The 13471-nt window shown below is 45.8% G+C and overlaps 1 long non-coding RNA gene across 2 annotated transcripts; it reads right to left on the reverse strand.

Moving 5' to 3' along the window:
• Window positions 1-685: 685 nt before the first annotated feature.
• LOC125548513 lies at window positions 686-2997 on the reverse strand. 2 transcript variants are annotated; one of them, XR_007301107.1, is made up of 5 exons: window positions 2801-2997; window positions 2588-2710; window positions 2098-2357; window positions 1250-2011; window positions 686-827 (listed from the first exon to the last, which is right to left on the reverse strand). It is a non-coding gene; the product is annotated as an uncharacterized LOC125548513 (long non-coding RNA). The 2 variants fall into 2 exon arrangements; XR_007301106.1 differs by having other exon boundaries at window positions 686-2011; window positions 2801-2987.
• Window positions 2998-13471: the final 10474 nt, after the last annotated feature.

Consider the following 13471-nt stretch of genomic DNA (forward strand, 5'->3'; position numbering starts at 1 on the left):
GTTTTTGTTCTTGCTATTATCATTGATGGCACATTTACATGATTTGCTGTTTACTTTTCCCAATCTCTGAGATGGTGACTATATGGATATTCATAACAGTCTAGCAGGCGAGTGTGCTCAAATGTATTGTCACGTTCGACATGTTAAACCCAATATGGATGTTTCATATTTATTCAGGCTAGACTACGTCAAGCAGATAGGGATCGGCGAGAGGCCGCTTCTGTTGTTCTGGAGCACTGTATTTCAGTTCATAGCAGCGGCAACTCTCTGTTTGACTCGGTGCTTCGGGTCTTCTATCGCCCTGGAATGATGTAATTGACACAAGAGCCACGGAGATCCACTAATCTACTTACTGATATATTTTTTGTTTTGTTATCTGACCCCTTGGCTACTAACAGAGAACTTCAAAACGGCGCGTCCTTTTCTCTGAGCTTGCATTTTGTGCATGTAACCTCTTTAGGTGGCTTCTTGGGACCAACATATGTTGGGCATGTGCTCCTGTAGTGGCCGGGTAGTCCACAGTTCTTGCAGTTTCGTGGGGGGTTGTTTTTCTTGTCTTGCTTGGCCTTAGTGTATGATAAATTCAGAATTCGAATTCGATTCTGAATTCAGTTTCTTTCCTATATATATATATATATATATATATATATATATATATATATATATATATATAGGAGTAGGATTTTCTACAAGTGCTTGCCACAGAACTAGTTAAGGGTTTCAACGGTGCAAAAGTTCTCAAAAATTCTGAAAAAAATACTGAACCAACACACCTATAATATAACATGATCCAACGGAGGGATTAAAAAAATACAACTGTATGTGTCCTGGACAAAAAACAAATAGTTCAGTATATATTTATGTCACAGTGAGCTGAAATGCTTATTATTTTTGCCGAGGACACACAGATGCATATTTTGACAATCCCTCCGTTGGATCATCTTATTACATTAGAGAGATGCTCCCATATTTATTTCATATTTTTTGATAACTTTTGAACCGTTAAAAGTTTAGGGACACTTAACTAGTTCTGTGGCAAGCTATGGTATACACAGTTTTACCTATATATAGGAGTAGGATTTTCTAAAAGTGCTTGCCACAGAACTAGTTAAGGGTTTCAACGGTGCAAAAGTTCTCAAAAATTCTGAAAAAAATACTGAACCAACACACCTATAATATAACATGATCCAACGGAGGGATTAAAAAAATACGACTGTATGTGTCACAGAACTATATATATACTACCAACCTTCTCCTTCATCTTCTTTAATACATGCCATTTGCACCAGCAGTGCACAGTTGTTGGCATACCATCTGCAATGGCAAGCTCCATCTGTCTACTTTGATCTGAAAAGTAAGAAAAGAAAAATGTCACCCATTAGTGTTTTGATAAAGCCATAAACAAAATACCCATTGATAGAATGTCACTGGAACCCTATTGCCCATTGCTGCAAGGAAAGTTTCAAATGCCCACTTGAATGCTTCAACTGTCTCCTCGCGAAGTACAACGCAGCCGAATATACAACATTGGTGATGATTGTTTACTCCGATGAACAAGCCCACTGGCATCTCATACAAATTACTCTTGTATGTAGTGTCGAACGTAACCACATCTCCAAAGCATGTATAGTCTGCCTTGCTCTTCTGATGGCACCAGAATAAACCGGGCACTCTTCTTTCCTCATCAGTTTTCACCGCAAAATAAAAACCTTTGTTTTCAGCTTGCATTGATGAAAACAGACCCAAAGTCTTGTTGATGTCGTCCTGGCTGGACTCATGTGCTATTGATGCACACATGCTGCGCAGAGATCTTTTTCTGAATGGGACATCCTCATACCGATAGACCTTCCTGAGGGATAACCCCATAGACCTTCCTGAGGGATAATATTATCAAGGCCCATGTGGCTTACTAATTCCTTTACTGAAGAGTCTATGTGATTGCGGCATTTCCATATTTTTCTTTCACCTATCGAATCAGCCATGATTTTGAGTTTGGCGCCGTTTCCTTGCCCTGCATAAAAATGACAAATGAACATGGCTTGGCAAGGAAATATATTTGGTCGACCTGATTAAGAGAAATTTGAAGTTGGTGCTAACCTCGCTGGAACAAAGAATGTCTTGCTTTGATTTGTAATTCTGATTGTTGACGTATTTGTTTCCCTGCCTGATGCCGAAGCCAATCTCCCATGAATAGGCGTTGTAAAACTCATAAGCCTCTTGTTCAGAATTGAACACCATGCCAATAGCTGGTTCGAAAACAACTTTTTTTACCAAGTTCTGTCGCTTCTTCAATTGCACGCTCTATCGCACTCTGATGTCCTTCCACTGGTGCCCGGAATGGATTACCCTATCTGTTTCTGTACGCCAAAGAAACAGGGGAGCTCTATCAGTTTTCTGTGTGACTGCGGACTGCCAAAGATACTGCTACAGAAAAGAACGCTTGAATAATTACCATCTATCTGTTTAATGTCATGGCTTTACTACAAAACTGTAGTGCATGCTAGTTCTATTATCTATAGCCGTGATTAGGACAGATTAAATCAGAGTATATGAAAATCGCTGCATATTCTTGTATTGCGAGGGTTACCTCTGACGTCTTATCCATCCAGTGGCCAGCACCGTCGGCGCCACGGGGACTTCGGCTGGTTTGTTGTCATTCTCTTCTTTGACCATGAGATATGATCCATGAGGACTTCACCTGTCAATGGATCTATCGCGGAGAATAGGTAAGAAAAATGTTACATGATTCAAAGAGGACAGGGAAGAAGGACATTAACGGTCGTGCGCGTGAGTAACTCACCTGTGTGCTGGACGAAACCATCGGGGTGCGGTGCGCCGTCGTTCTCCTCCACTTTTGCTACCGGACGCTGGCTGTGAAGATTGAGATGAAGGGGAACTATGAGTCTGTGTAGCTTACGGGTTGCTCTGGGAAGAAGATGGTATGGTCATGGGGGATGTTCACGTCCGGCCAGCACAGGTGTCGATATCTCTGAACGACCTGCAGACTGTGGTCACGGGTGTGGATTTTTTGTTTCTTTGACTTTTTTTCCTGTGGCGTGTTCAGACTTGTGGACGTACCTGGCCACTGTGATATTACTTGAAAAGGAAGAAAATTCGAGGAGGATGAGCTCTATTGGCAACGCAAACATATTCCCAATATTGAAATGATTACGTTCACCATCACAATATAAATCTTAACAAAGACCTTTTTAGTTAATTTAATGTGTTTGTGTTACTTTTTCTGGAAGTAACATGTACTACAATTATTGTACATTCCTCTAACTCGTTAGCTCATAAGGGCATCTCGAACGCAGACCCTGAAAACGCCCGCATCCATCCGGACTCAGCATTATTGCTCCGGAAGACATCCAATGCGGCATTATATAGGGCAGCGGCGCATTCCCTACCATCATTTTCCCGCAAAAAGGGAACCAAACATTGGGGGGAGGGGGGGGGATGCTCTAGGAGACCCCTTATAGTCGCGCAAACTGTAAAAATCCGGTGACTATACGGGTTTGGCCCATTTTTTGGGCCAGACCAGAGCCCGTATAGTCACCCGGTTGTAAATGATTGTAAGATAGCCTGCAAACCGCCACCCCCCAACGCAGTATATCTACGGGTTTGCGGCAAGTATACGGGGCGAAACCCTATACCCCCGTAGCCGCGATAACCCAATCCCCTCTCCGATTTCTCGCCGCGGGTGCGCTAAGTACGCCTCCCCCGCCCACCGATCTGCGATGATGTGGAGCTCTGGCCGGTGCGGTGGAAGCGAAGACCCGGAGCGCAAGTGTTGCATCATCGCCGATGCAGCATGCAAGCGCTCGGCCAAACGGTACACCAACTACGAGCTCCCGGTGCCGTCGTCCCTCCTCCGCTGCGAAACGGAGGATTAGGACCGCCACCATGTGCGACGCTTCGACGCGGGGAGCTCTTCTGGCGCGTCGCTGCTTCCGGTGAAGAGGGAGCCCGGCGAGCTTTCCGCTCCACACTGTCAAGAGGGAGTCGGAGGAGGAGCGCCCGCGCGGCCACGACATCATCGGCCCGGAGGAGTACCTCGTCGGGCCCGACACAGGCGCCTTTGAAGCGGCGCTCGTCGAGCGCACTGCCGCGAGCAAGAGGAGGAGGACGCGCGCCGCCGGCGGGATGAGGAGCTCAGTGACCTCCTCTTCGAGCAGGCACTCACTGCCGTGCGTGAGTTCAACGCCAAGCAGGCGGGATGGCGTCGCGAAACCGAGGAGCAAGCTAAGAAGTACATCGATCTTGTCTCCTCCTCCGACGACGAGTGAGTACTGCTACCGCTGCACCCGGAGAGATCCAGTGAGCCCTGATTTTGGCAAGTTTAGGGTAGGGTGGCATCGAACTATGTATGTGTCAGCGGCGGCAAGTTTAGGGTAGCTCCGATCTAAAATAACTTTTGAAATGTAGCGATGATCAAACTATGTATGTAGCATGTGTTCTTCATATGGCCCAGGAATGTTTTTTTTAATTTACAGTTTCAGTTGAGGGCTCTATTCGGCCGTAGCTGATTTTGCCCCTCAAACCTCTGAATTCTCGACCCGTATCCACGATATAAGGGCCCCTGATATGTGGATCGATGGTATCACCGGACCGGCAGGGCAGAAAAATGCACGGACTGCAGGGCTAATGTTCTTCTTGGATTTGGCCATGTAAAAACAAGCCATGTTGCCTTTTTTGTGTGATCCATCGTGTTGTTTGGAACCGACTACATTTTAATTTCAAAATGATTTTTATCAGCGGAAAAATACATGACAAAAATGGATGGTTGATACGTCTCCAACGTATCTATTTTTTCTCACACTTTTCCTCTTGTTTTGGACTCTAATTTGCATGATTTGAATGAAGCTAACCCCGGACTGACGCTGTTTTTAGCAGAACTACCATGGTGTTGTTTTGTGCAGAAATAAAAGTTCTCGGAATGGAATGAAACTTTGCGAGGATTTTGTATATCAATAATAAGAATTTCTGGAGCCAAGACCCACCAGAGAGAGGCTCCTGGTTGGGTACAACCCACCTGGGCGCGCCTGGCGTGCCCAGCTGGGTTGTACCACCTGGTGGCCCCGCTGACGACCCCCCGATACTATAAAATGACTCCAGAAAAAAACAGGGAGAAAGAATTATTGCCATCCACTAGATGGAGCCGCCGCCAAGCCCTGTTCTTCCTCGGGAGGGCAGATCTGGAGTCGGTTTGGGGCTCCGGAGAGGGGGATCTTCGTTCTTCGTCATCACCAACCCATCTCCTCCGCCAATTCCATGATACTCCCCATCGGGAGTGAGTAATTCCTTCGTAGGCTCGCTGGTCGGTGAGGAGTTGGATGAGATTCATCATGTAATGCAGTTAGTTTTGTTAGTGCCTGATCCCTAGTATCCACTATGTTCTTAAATTGAAGTTGCTGTGACTTTGCTATGCTTAATGCTTGTCACTTTGAGCCCGGGTGCCATGTTTTCAGATCTGAACCGTTTATGAATTCATCATTATATCCATGTTTTAGATCCGATCTTGCAAGTTATAGTCACCTACTACGGTTATGATCCGACAACCCCGGAGTGACAACAACCTGGCCCACTCTCGGTGATGACCGTAGTTTGAGGAGTTCATGTGTTCACTATGTGTTAATGCTTTGTTCCGGTTCTCTATTAAAAGGAGGCCTTAATATCCCTTACTTTCCAATATGGACCCCGCTGCCACAGGAGGGTAGGACAAAAGATGTCATGCAAGTTCTTTTAATAAAGCACGTATGACTATTTACGGAATACATGCATACATTATATCGATGAACTGGAGCTAGTGCCATATCACCCTAGGTTATAACTATCACATGATGAATATCATCATTATATCCATGTTTTAGATCCGATCTTGCAAGTTATAGTCACCTACTACGGTTATGATCCGACAACCCCGGAGTGACAACAACCTGGCCCACTCTCGGTGATGACCGTAGTTTGAGGAGTTCATGTGTTCACTATGTGTTAATGCTTTGTTCCGGTTCTCTATTAAAAGGAGGCCTTAATATCCCTTACTTTCCAATATGGACCCCGCTGCCACAGGAGGGTAGGACAAAAGATGTCATGCAAGTTCTTTTAATAAAGCACGTATGACTATTTACGGAATACATGCATACATTATATCGATGAACTGGAGCTAGTGCCATATCACCCTAGGTTATAACTATCACATGATGAATATCATCATTATATCCATGTTTTAGATCCGATCTTGCAAGTTATAGTCACCTACTACGGTTATGATCCGACAACCCCGGAGTGACAACAACCTGGCCCACTCTCGGTGATGACCGTAGTTTGAGGAGTTCATGTGTTCACTATGTGTTAATGCTTTGTTCCGGTTCTCTATTAAAAGGAGGCCTTAATATTCCTTACTTTCCAATATGGACCCCGCTGCCACGGGAGGGTAGGACAAAAGATGTCATGTAAGTTCTTTTAATAAAGCACGTATGACTATTTACGGAATACATGCATACATTATATCAATGAACTGGAGCGAGTGCCATATCGCCCTAGGTTATAACTGTCACATGATGAATATCATCCAACAAGTCACCGATCCAATGCCTACGAATTTATCTTATATTGTTTCTGCTAAGTTACTACTGCTATCATCACTATTACACTTATATGTGTGTGAAAGGTTTGTGCAATGGAAGATGAGGGTTCCCATGTCATTATGATGATACGGCCATACAAGAACATCGTAAGCGGAGTGACTTGCATGCTTTCAATTACAATTGCCCATTCATTATTGTTGTTTCCTCTTGACCATGTCAAGTGTTGGCTCCTATAGTCACACAAAAAAGGTGATTGAGAGTGAGAGAGAAAGGTGCTACTCCGATAGGTACAACGTTCATGGAAGAGAAAGGTGCTACTCCGATAGGTACAACGTTCATGGAAGAGAAAGGTGCCCGGTACAATTAAAAAGAGTGCACTCATATGAGTATGTAGGGTTTGTGTAATGGAAAATGAAGCTTCTCATGTCATTATGGTGATACATAAATACAAGAACACCATGGAGGGGGTGATTTGCATGCCAAGTGTCCTTTCACTATTGTTGTTTCCTCTTAAGTGACCTCAACCACATCAAGTGTTGGCGCATAATAGTCACACAAAAAAGGTGGGTGTGAGAGAGAGAGAACGATCGGGTTCATCGAAGGAATTATGGAGCTACTCCAATAGGTACAACGAAAGAGAAAGGTCGCCGGTCCAATTAAAAAGAGTGCACTCATACGAGTATGTAGGGTTTGTGCCATGGTAATTGAAGGTTCCCGTGTCATTACGACGATACGGCAATACAAAAACACTATGAGGGGTGTGACTTGCATGTTTTCAATTAAATTTGTCTGTTCATTATTTGTTGTTTTCTCTTAAGTGAGCTTAAACACGTCAAGTATTGGCGCCTATAAACACACAAAAAATGAGGGTGTGTATGTGTGTGTGAGAGAGGGAGAGGGAGGGAGGGAGAGAGATAGGGAGAGAGTGAGAGATCGGGAACACCGGATAAAGCAGGGTGCTACTCCGATGGGTACAACATTTATGGAAGAGAAATATGCCCGGTCCAATCAGAAGAGCGCACTCATACGAGTGTGTAGGGTTTATGCAATGGAAAATGAAGGTTCCCGTGTCATTATGATGATACTGCCTTATAAGAACACCATGATGGGAGTGAACTGCATGTTTTCAATTACAATTGTTCGTTCAATATAATAGTTGTCACCTTTTAAGTGAGCTTAAACATGTCAAGTGTTGGCGTCTATAGACACACCAAAAAGATGAGTGTGGGAGAGAGATAGATCAGGATCACTAGAGGAATCAGGGTGCTACTCCGATGGAAACAACGTACATGATAGAAAAATGTTCTCGGTCCAATTAAAAATAGTACACTCATACAAGTGCGTAGAGTTTGTGCAATGGAAAATGAAGTTTCTCATGTCAGTATGACTATGCAGCGATAAAACAACACCATGAGAGGTGTGACTTGCATGTTTTCAATTACAATTGCCCATTCATTATGTTTCTTTCCTCTGAAGTGATCTTAAACACATTAGATGTTGGCGCATATAGACACCAAAAATAGATGAGCGAGAGACAAAGAGATTGGGATCACCGGAGGAAACTGGGTGCTAGTCCGATGGGTACAACATTCTTGGTAGAAAAAGGTGTCTCGGTCCAATTAAAAAGAGTGCACTCATATGATTGTGTATGGTTTGTGCAATGGAGAATGAATGTTGTTGTGTCATTATGACAACTAGATGATACCCCGCGCGCTGCTGCGGGAATTGCTTGCATTATATTTTAATGAGATTTTGTTGTATGGAATGTGAATGTTTAAGTTAATAACATGAGAACCAAAACTAAAAATGCATATGATTCAGAGAATTTGATTGTTGTATAGTAGTTGTAAAATATTTGTTGCATGAATAGGTTGCAATATATTTTAATAAATTTTTGTTGTATGAAATATGAATATTTGAGTTAATAACATGAGAACCAAAACTAAAAGTACATATATGATTTGCTGCATTCGAGTATAATTATAAATTATTCAATGAATATAAGTTGTATCATAAAGTGGAAAATTATTTTCCATGCATGGCTGCATAATGTGGTAGACTGTTTTCCATGCAAGCTTGCATGTTTAGGTGGGCCTTTTCTCATGCGTGATTGTATGATGAGGTGGCATGCTTGCATGTTGAGAGAAATAAGTTAGTGAGGATCAACTATTTAGGTATTATAGATACGGCTATACAAGGACACTGTGAGGGGTGTGACTAGCATGTTTTCAATTACAAAATGTGTGCTCATTATTGATGTGTCCTCTAAAGTGAGCTTAACCACATCAAGTGTTGGTGCCTATAGACAAACAACTACGTGAGTGAGAGATATAGAGATCGGGATGACCGAAGGATATAGGGTGCTACTCCGATGGGTACAATGTTCATGGTAGAAAAGGTGCCCTTCCAATTAAAAAGAGTGCACTTATATGAGTGTGTAGGGTTTATGCCATGGAAATGAGAGTTCTCGTGTCATTATGACGATACGGTGACACAAGAACACCATGAGGGCCGGTCTATGGCTTGCATGTCAAGTGTTAGCGCCAAGACAGACAAAAAAAGGTGAGGGGTAGAGGGGCCGGGATCACCAGAGTAAACAGGGTACTACTCTGATGGGCGCAACAGTTAGGGTAGAAAAAGGTGCACAGTTCGATTAAAAAGAGTCCACTTATATGAGTGCGAAAGGTTTGTGGAATAGAAGATAAAGGTTCCCTGTCATTATGACAATACAACGATACAAGAACATCATGAGCGGGGTGACTTGCATGTTTTCAATTACAATTGCCCATTCATTATTGTCGTTTTCTCTTAGCCACGTCAAGTGTTGGCGCCTATAGTCACACAAAAAGGTTGATTGAGAGCAAAAATGCTAAACGCACGGACTATTTACTGGCTTTTACGGGCTGCTTCCATCTAACTAAACCTGCCCCCTGATTTTCAGGTGGGTGGGGCCCAATCTCTCCCCTTAATCCAATCAGTCCCTACCAACTCAGACTCACTCCGTAAAAGCCCCGTATTGAGCCCGTGAGTGTAGCATTGCCGGATTAAGAGTGAGAGATAAAGGTGCTACTCTGATAGGTACAATGTTCATGGAAGAGAAAGGTGCCCGGTACAATTAATAAGAGTGCACTCATACAAGTGTGTAGGGTTTGTGTAATGGAAAATGAAGGTGCCCGATGTGTACAACGTTATGGTGGAAAAAGGTGCCCGGTCCAATTAAAAAGAGTGCACTCATACGAGTGTGTAGGATTTGTGCCATGGAAAATGAAGGTTCCCGTGTCATTACGATGATACGGCAATACAAAAACACTATGAGTGGTGTGACTTGCATGTTTTTAGTTCAATTTGTGTGTTCATTAATGTTGTTTTCTCTTAAGTGAGCTTAAACACGGCAAGTGTTGGCGCCTATAAATACACCAAAAATGTGCCACACAGAGAGAGAGAGAGAGAGAGGGAACACCGGATAAAGCAGGATGCTACTCCGATGGTTACGTCGTTCATGGTAGAGAAAGGTGCCCGATCCAATTAAAAAGAGTGCACTCATATGATTATGTGGGGTTTGTGTAATGGATAATGAAGGTTCTCCTGTCATTATGACGATACATCTATACAAGAACACAATGAGGGGTGTAACTTACATGTTTCAATTACAATTGTCTGTTCATTATGGTTGTTTCCTCTTAAGTGGCCTTTACCACGTCAAATGTTGGCACCCATAGTCACACAAAAAAGGTGAGAGAGAGAGAGAGAGATCGGGATCACCAGATGAACCAGGGTGCTACTTCGATAGGTAGAACATTCATGAAAGAGAGAGGTGCCCGTTCCAATGAAAAAGAATGTATTCATACGAGTGTGTAGAGTTTGTGTAATGGAAAATGAATGTTCTCCTATCATTATGACGATACATCGATACAGTGATGGTAGAAAAAGGAATCATGGTGCTACTCCGATGTTTACAACATTCATGGTACAAAAAGGTGTCTGGTCCAATTAAAAAGAGTGCGCTCATACCGAGGCAGCTGATGGAGTGATGTCAATATGGCGGCAAACATTGACCGCTTGGCGTAGCCTCTCGGGTGGCCCATCTCTCTTAGGACGAGTTTGCCGTAGCCGCAGAAAAGCACGGTGTTGAAGCTCGAATGGCCGGAAAATGCAGCCTCCACCCCACCTCCTTTGGAAGGAGAGACGACTCTATTCCCGCCATGGGGGCGAACTCAAGGTATATGATGTTGTGATCTCGCACAAGGAACTAAGCAACGATGCCATGAAGAGGACTAGCAACTCCTCCTTTAGTGCTGCACTCAACCAATACTTGGACACCACGCTAGCACACAACAATGTTTTGAGATTATCTACCCTAGCAAGGACATCCTCAAGGAGATAGGCATGCCTTAAAACATCAGACATGTAGTCTTCGTCATCGACGGGGGTGGTAGAGACGATGCTGGACATGGTTTGTGCTCGAGGATGATGACGGTCGTGCTAGCTAGAAATATGGTTCTAGCTCTATGGGCAACTCCAACACAGCGACTCATTTTAGTTGTTTAGGTCATTCGGGCAGAAAACTTGACCCAATGGAGTGATCCAAATGGACAAAGTGTCTGCCTGCTATCTGTTTACAAACATGACTCAAATATGGGCCACAAATCGGTACAGAACGGACAGAAGTGGACGCTCCCGTTGTCCACTGTCGAACGCCCGTGTCCGCCCTAATCCAAACCGGTGACTACACACCAGTTGGGCAGCTCCACAACCTCCTCAACGAGGAGCGAGTCCACCGGCGAGGCCACATGCGCAGGCCGCCACTGCGCTCACCGGCAAGGCCACCGGCACAGGCCGCCACCTCCACATCGTCATCCCGTCGCCCGCGGCAGAGCAATCGGCGGTGTTGGCACTGGAGTCGTGTCCAGGGGCAGCTGGAGCTCGTGTCCGGCGGCGGCAGCTCGACCCCTGCGCCATGGAGGGGCCCGGCGGCGCGAGGGGGAGCGGAGGGGCCCGACAGCGCGAGGAGTGCGCAAAGGCACGAGAGCGCAAGGGGGAGCGGAGGGGCGTCACGAGGAAGGGCACGGCGACGCCGGCGCCACTGAGGCAGACGAGGCGGGCCGCCTGCAGAGGAGGTGCTCACTGGTGTTGCTTCTATGCACTTGTCCACTTTTGTGTCCTGTGTTGGGTGCACTCTTCGTCCGCACGTGTCCGCGGCATGTCCGCTAGGCGGACGGGCGATCCAAACGGACAGAAGCGGACGCTCCCGTCGTCCGCTGTCGAACGCCCGTGTCCACCATAGCAGTGACTACACACGAGTTGGGCAGCTTCAGTACCTCCTCAACGAGGAGCGACGCCACCTGCGCAGGCCGCCGTCGCGCTCACCGGCAAGGCCACCGGCGTAGGCCGCCTCCTCCACGCCGTTATCCCGTCGCCTGCGGCGGAGCAGTCGACGGCACTGGCGCTGGAGCTCGTGTCTGGGAGCGGACCAAGCTCGTGTCGCACAGGGACGACTGGAGCTCGTGTCCTGCAGCGGTGGCTGGATATCGTTTCTTGCGGTGACGGCTGGAGCTCGTGTCCTGTGGAGGCGGCTCGACCCCTGCGCGTCCTACGTCGGCATAGCGAAGTGAAGGGGGTCAACGGCGCGAGGAGGTGTGGAGAGGCACGTCGGGGTGAGGGAGAGCGGAGGGGCGGCGCGAGGAGGAGCACGGCGGCGCCGGCGCCGCTGAGGCGGAGGAGGCGGGGTGCCTGCAGAGGAGGTGCTCCCCGGTGTTGCTTCTGTGCGCTTGTCCATTTTTGTGTCCAACGCTAGGTGCATTCTTCGTCCGCACGTGTCCGCGGCATGTCCGCTAGACGGACAGTTGAACAAACCGATAAAAAATAGATAAAATATGTGTTCGTTTGGGTCACTACGTTTGAAGCTACTCTAAATGCCTCTCCTATGCATCGTATTTCAGCACGTAAGAACAATCCAGAGAATGATGCCACGCCGAGTTCGTGGCAAGGCAAAGTGAGGATCTGACCATGCCATCTAGGTAGGCCACAGGTGTGGCAGAGTGAGGACTGCGGCATGCATGAAAATGGCCGGTCCATTGGCTGCGTGCTGGACATGCATCAGGTTGGTCGCTGCTGTGGGAGGCTCCTTTTCGTTGCGTGCATGCCATCAGGTTACAACGTTGACTTCTGGACACCGAAATTGCGCTCGAAAACACAGTGCCTTTTGACCGGCTTCTGTCCATGTGAATACTCGTCGGGTGATGGGAGTGCATCCGCATGCGTCCGTGCGGAAGATGACAAGAAAACGAGAGACCAACATCATTCATCACTCAACACCTCTAGCCCCCTACTCTGCTACGGTCACGAATCTGGGCGTACGGGGCGTCCGGCCTGCACCAGAAGCAGACCCAAAGGTATTCAGAAAACTTATCTCGTTAATACATCCAAAATTCACACGAACAGAGTGGTTCCATTAGCCCGTGTTGAGAAAAATATGTATGTTGTACAGGACGCAATGTATCTAGCCTTCTGCCTTTTATTTCCTTGTGCTACTTCATGCTTAACAACTAGGATGGCTCCCGGTGTGTTCCATAATTATTTGGCAATTCAACCAATAACCTTGTAACATAAGTAGTGTAGCTATAATTGCAATGTCTCCAAACTGATGTTATATGATGAAGCTTGTCAACGCTGTGCGTCTATTAGTGAAAAGATGCCGACCTACTTACAATTATTTGAAATATATATCCATAGCTTGCTATTCTTCTGGTTATGCACCAACGATTTTTTTTCCTTCGTACAGACTCTAAATTTTAAAAACGTTATACTGCTCGCATCTTTGTTGGAATAATTTTTTAGTAGTTTTAACGCAATATGTACACCACCCACCAATAAGCATGACAACA

Source organism: Triticum urartu, chromosome 3 (assembly GCF_003073215.2).
Source record: "Triticum urartu cultivar G1812 chromosome 3, Tu2.1, whole genome shotgun sequence".
Lineage (NCBI taxonomy): Eukaryota > Viridiplantae > Streptophyta > Magnoliopsida > Poales > Poaceae > Triticum > Triticum urartu.